Genomic DNA, 6,935 nt, shown 5'->3' on the forward strand with positions numbered 1-6,935 from the left:
TGGTTTGCTTATAGGGTCATGAATAAGATATTTCCATACTGAATTTTTGAATTCATTAGAACCAGCCGAAATGCGACTACATGTATTAACATTGAAGGTTGATTCACCGACACTGTATATTAAAATCGAGATCGATATGCAATATAAAACAGATGTTTTCTAAAGGCCAGCAACGCGGACCGGGTTCAGCTAGTTGCCATATAAAGTTAAGCGGTATCACCAAATCTGAATTAGCTGTTAGCCAAAAACTGATGACACCATTTTTTGAAGGCCCACTGATTTTCAGAATCTTTGGGGGCCCATAAAAAAAAATTGGTCACCAAAATGAACAAACTGAGTATTGGATTTGACTACCCTTTGGTAGTAGAATCGAACGTATACTATCATGATACTGATAAAGATTTCAATGTTCCAACAATACGCTAGGAGATAAAGTACTCCAGTAGTAGTTTAGGTGTTGTTTTAATGAAGGTATGAATCTTATATAAATCACCTCAAGACCTTTTTTGAGTGGTGAATGGTAATTTGGGCAACGTTCACTGAAGTTGGTCGCTTTGAATGACATTGATATTGGCGACCTCTGGATTATCATACTCTATCACTTTCTTATCTCTTGTAAGTTAAATTTGATCAGTAGTTCTATGATGATCACGGAAACTTTTGGTGTTGTGAACATTTTATAGAATACCCTGTATTTACAAGCAGGTATGATATGCTATGGTATATGCAAGTTTGACACAACATTTACATCATGTATGTTAAAATTTGGCCCGCGGACATAGAGAAGCATTAACCTAATGAATAACTATTTTATATTTCTATTAAAAATCAAGCAAAAAAATCAAAAAATATCTTAAAATTATGACAACCTTCTAGATATAGTCGAGCTAGTCCTACCGATCTTTTCTGCATTTGGTAGTGTAATTTCTATTAATAATGTAGATACTTTAAACGATCTACATGATCTAGGTATTGGTCAGGTTTTAAAAAATTTCAATTAGTTTTGCCATTGCCTCAAAATAAATTCATATCTAAAATTGTGTTAAATAATCCACAAACATTTCGAACTGTACTTTGCGCTCAGAAGCATGGATATTATTAAAACGGTCCAGAAAGTGATTCTGATTCAAATTTCTTAAAGACTCTTTAAACAAATTCTTCATATAATAAAATCCTTATTCATAATGTGACAACAATCTGTGTCCAACATTAGTTTGTACAGCTCAGTAATAAAGTTATTTAATAATAATGGTTATGGCATAAAGGTATGGCTGGCTGTTATGTGGTACCTATGGCTGCTCCTGCTTGCAGACATTTGTTGCCACTTAATCATTTATGATGATTACTTTATTTTATTTTCAAACAGAAAATTCTTTAAAAAAAAAAAACTGAATGTAAAAGAGAATATTTAACAAGGAAAAATTTACGGAAAAAATATTAAAAAAAAATTAAATACAATTAAATTAAGGTAATTTAAGTCAAATTAAATAAATTTCATGACAAGATTTTTCTATTAGATATTAAATTGGAGTTAGATATATAAAATTGTTTGCATTTCTTTCGTTTGTGCAATATTATATAGATTCCTAAACAACTTCCTCGTAATTCGTGTAGTAATACTTTAAACCTGCAGTGCAATTAGGTCAAGCCCAACATAGGATTATTTAAATATCCATATTGTAATTGTCTGAAACATGTAACTAACAACAGTTCGAAGAAATAATAAGTTTAGAAACATTCAAATAAAAACGGAAAAAAACATTTCGGTGAAGTTATATGAGGCTTGTTTATAACATTTATCAAAAATTACAAGACTTCGAATGGATTTGGAGTTTTAGGAGAATTCAAATACGGCATTACATATTCCATATGTTTCCTTTGCGATAAATATGAAAAAAATCATAAAAACCTTTAAAAATAACCGATTTATCATTTGATTCAGCTCACCAAATACTGACGCCAGGATAAACATTTTGAGAAATGGTCTCCTCAAATAAAATAAGCATTTAGTTGAGAACATCAACACCTTATTCCTATATTCAAAAATTAGTTTAGCTGATTTAACGATGTCTGTTCATTCGTAAATCTTTTTAAATCAACTTTCTGAAGATGGAAGTAACTTGTTTCGGCCAAAAAGAGTTCTATTTTTCAACATACATAGTTTCATTTTAGATAACTACAATGCTGGATGGCGTAACAATTCATAGTTCAAGTTATGGATTTTCACCATAGCGACTACGCATTTGCGCGCCAATCATGATGTAAGATCATTTTCACCAAATACTCTCATTTTGACTTAAAATCAATGTTTTTTATATTCACGGCCTATATCAAACATTTAATCTGATTTAACATCTAATGCGGCTGATATTAAGAGGTTTTTCGTTACATTTTTAACCATTACAATAACTGAGGACGACGAATTTGTTTACAAACTTTTCCAGAAGCAATTACATAATGGTACTATCAATAACTATTCGGGCTCTGATGAATTCCGTATAATTCAAACATTTTGGTCTAAATCTTAATAATGATTTATTCAAAACTGTGTTCTTTAAATTTTATTTGATTAATCATTAATCGTTTATAATAACACTGTAAAACAGCATTTTTGGAACAGAATAGCAAACCTATAATTCTGAAAGGGTATGTTAAATAGATCATTTTTGTAGAATGAACTTATAGTCCACCTGGTCTGAATTTTATTTTACAGTGTGTCAAAGTTTTAATTTTTTGATGGAAGACAGCTTTATACTAACTAAAAAAATGTTGTAAATTAATGTGTAAGAGAATTCTTATTATCAAAGTTACATTGTGGAATTTTATGGGGGTCATTTCCGTGGAAGATCTTAACCTCTAGCTCCTCTCTTTAGGGGTAATTTTTACTCTTTTTTGAGAAAATCAAAAAAAGTCCTTTAAAAAAGGATATTTAAGGATTAAAATATTTTACGAAAATGTTTGCCGGAAAATTCCAGTGGGGTCACCAAAGATACCAAAGTTGTAAACGCCACATTGGGTCTCAATTTTTTTAAAAAAATCAATTTATGATCCGTATGAGCTAAGTAAATAGTCCTAGAGAAGATCTTGAAAAAACATTTATAAACATGTAGGTTATCACTTTTAGGTCAAGAGGTTTTTGAATTATTTTTTTTAAATATCATCTATATTTGCCATAAAATTTCGAATACTGTAAAAACAACTTGCTGGCAGCTGTCTCTTCACTATAAAAAGTTACACGCATCCAAAATTGGAACATATAAAAATGGCCGTATTTTTTATGTTTTTTCCCAAAACGTCCCCATATTTGTTCTTGTTTATAAAAAAATTTTCTTCGGGACTATATACAATTTGTATATGATAAAGTAAAACTTGGCTTTATTAAGTGGACCCAGTCGCCCCCAGAACTATCCAAACTTCGGCAATTAAAAAAAAAAAAAAAAAAGGGTTTGAGTAAAAAATTATAAAAAGGAAAAACTCCGATCCACGAAAAAGCTTCACGTTTGTATAGCCCTATATCTTATTTAAATACGCAAAGAGTTTTTTTACTTTTCCATGGTAAATAACGTCACAGTATGCACTTTAACACAGTTTTTGGAACACATTTTCCCCTTTTAGGAATTTTGGTATTTGAAAATAAAAACTGTCAAAAATTATTATGTCACTGATTTAAGAGCATTTGGATCTATATTATTTCCAAATTTTGTTGTAATATCTTTAACCGTTAAAAATGTACATTAATTCAAATTTTATATTTCTGTTCATGGAAAATCCCTATATTAAATTTTTTTTCTAAGGTAAATGACGTCCGAAAAATACATAAAATTATTTAATTTCACTAAATTGTTAATCTATGAGTCCTAAGGTTTTCATCAATACCAACTACTTATACAATAAGCTCATAGTTATTCATCAGGAGCTATACAAACCATGTTCCCTTTTGAGAAATGTTAACGTTTTTTTATATATTCCATGGAAAATGTGTTTTGAAAAAAACGTAAAAAATACGGCCATTTTTACATGTTCCAACTTTGGATGGGTGTAACTTTTTATAGTGAAATTGTATCGCAAATATAGATGATATTTAAAAGAAAAATTTCGAACCACCCGTTAAAAAAAAAATCGAGCAAAATTAAAAAAAAAATAATTAAATAAACCTAAATAACTCTTGACCTAAAAGTGATAACCTAGTTGTTTATGAATATGTTTTGTAGATCTCTCGGAATATTTTTATTTTAAATATCAGTTCATTCAGATCATAAATAGATTTTTGGTGATTTTTTTAAAAAAAGGCTGCGTGTAATTTTGCTAATTAAGCGTAAAGCGCTCCATTTACAACTTATGTATTTTTGGTGATCCCCACTAACATTTTCCGGTAAAAATTTTCTTAGAATATTTTAATCCTTTAATGTCCTTTGTGAAAGCACTTTTTTGATTTTCTCGAAAAAAGGGTCAAAATGACCCCTAAAGAGAGGATATTCTAATAGAACTTTCTAAAAATATCATTTCTTCGTTTGTTTGGCGTTTTCTTGGGGCTCCGCTATATGTAAATTTTGGGTAAGCAATTGTGTATGTCTTTGACATTCGCTAAGGTTATAAAACTTAATACATTAAGCACTCATTCCTCGGTAAAAGTAGTTACAACAAATTTTAGTATGTTTCTAGAAAAAAGAAAATTATTTGCTTCGGTGCAAGTAGTTGCAAAAAATTTTAGTATGACATGAACTCTGACCTTCCCACAAATAACCACATATGTATCATTCCTTGGGCAAACAAAAAACTTTTTCGTAACTTCACAAAAAACATTACTAACAAAAACACGAAATTTTACAAATTATATAAACAGTTAGTAAAATATTTTATGTTTTTTTTAAGTACACAACTCCGGAATTTTAATCCATTTTGGTATAATCTTAGTTATAACTAATTTTTTTAAAAACAAATACTTTTTCCTTAATGCAATAGTTTTAACTTTTTTCAGCTTGAAAACTTTATTTAAAAAATTTAAACTTTCACAGCTGTTTATATATAAACTGAGTGGGCAATTGGCATAAGTTTTCGGCATTTATATCGTCGAAGTGTTAGGAATTGAACCGTAAATTTTTTTTTTCAAAAAGCGAATGTTGAACATTTGAATTTTTGCCGCAAAAATTGGAAATGGGCACATAATGCACTGTACAAAAAATGCAGATCATTTTTGTAGAATAAACTTACAGTTCAGCTGTTATAAGTTTATTCTACAAAAATTATATGCCCTTTCAGAATTATAGGGTCGCTATTCTGTTCCAATCAAAAAGTCTCAATTTGTTGGACAGTATAATTAATATTTATTAAATATGTTCAATCCTAAAAACGAATTATATAGCAACGTAACTTACGTTTTCAGTTTTTTTTAAATTTTCTACATACAAAAATGTAAAATAATTCCTTTCAATGTTGGTTAACCGGTTTTATCGAACATTGTTAACCGAAAAACCGGATTTCTAAAAAGAACCAATTTTCGGTTGACCGAGAAACCGGTTTTTAAAAAAATTTGTTTTTATTAACATGTGGGAGACTTTTAGTGGGAGACTTTATCGAACATTTTATTACTTCTAATGGTACGTTTCACATTTTTATGTGAAATTACTTACATTTTAGTTTTTTTTCTTACCCCCAGTAACACGAAGTCTGGTTATGTATTAACTAATAGTTAAACTGACATTTTTCATACAAAAATATTTTTAACCGACAGTATAACTATTAGTTAAGACATAACCAGGCTTCGTGTTACTGGGGGTTAGTGTGTAATTCATTTTATTTCTGTTTTCTTATAAAGTAAAGTAAACCACTTTGTCATTTAACAGGAATTAATTATCTATATAAATCAGAAATAAAAAGTAATTTTACAAAGAATAACTTCATTTATTAATTTTACAGAATTTCTTTTATTTTTTATCAAAAGTAAACTTGTATTGAAGCAACCATAGAAACTTTTTCAAACAATTGTTGTTCTTTCCATTAACCCTATTTTTTTGTTAAATGACACACTTTCCATAATTTCAGTTTTTATAGCGTTTTTCAGTGAATTTATTTCGTTTTTTTTTTCTACTTCCGTATCAAACTGTTGTTTGTTTTCGTGTTTCATTATTTTTGGTGTTTGAGGCGGGAAAAAAATAATTTATGAAATTTTGTTTGTAGTTGCTACTGGTGGTATTTATGTTGGCCCAATTTTTTCATCAGAGCCAAAGTAGTTCCTAGAGAATAGATATATTCTTTATTTATGAGTAATGTAGAAATAAGTAATATACGACATTACTGAATCCTTTGAAACATATGAATCGGCTAAAACTATTAATTTTTAAATAACATGCTTTCAATTGGTTTTAAATTACTTTACCAAAAAATAAAATCCAATAACTGTCTTAAAAGAGTTCGTACAAAAACCAACAATTTATAAAATTCTTCACAACATGAAAATTTACTCTCCTTATTGAATATTGTATTAAAATCATAATTTTACTTATAATATATATTTTTAGAGTAGGGTATCTACCTAGTGCAAAATATATAACAGAGTTTTACGCAATAGTAAAAAAACTAAATTAAAAACTCACTTAAATAGCGTCATAACAAACAAAAATTAACTAAAAGCGAAAAATAACAAGATAAAGACAACAAATATAATTAATTTTCTTCTTGTTGTTGAAAATACACAAAAAGCTCACCAAAATTGTTTAAATTGGATGAAAATGTTCTTTGGCTTATATAAATTTAATTAGAACAGGAATCACACAAATTTTTCGAAGGAAATAAGCTTAACTGGAGAAAAATGCCAGCAGCATTTTATTAAAATAAACCACAAATAGTGCTAAATGCCCTGAGATAGATGACCAATAATGACCGATGGTTAACGAATCCAATAAATAACATTTATTTATTCATATGTCCGCGATTTT

Source organism: Calliphora vicina, chromosome 3, assembly GCF_958450345.1.
Source record: "Calliphora vicina chromosome 3, idCalVici1.1, whole genome shotgun sequence".
NCBI classification, from domain to species: domain Eukaryota; kingdom Metazoa; phylum Arthropoda; class Insecta; order Diptera; family Calliphoridae; genus Calliphora; species Calliphora vicina.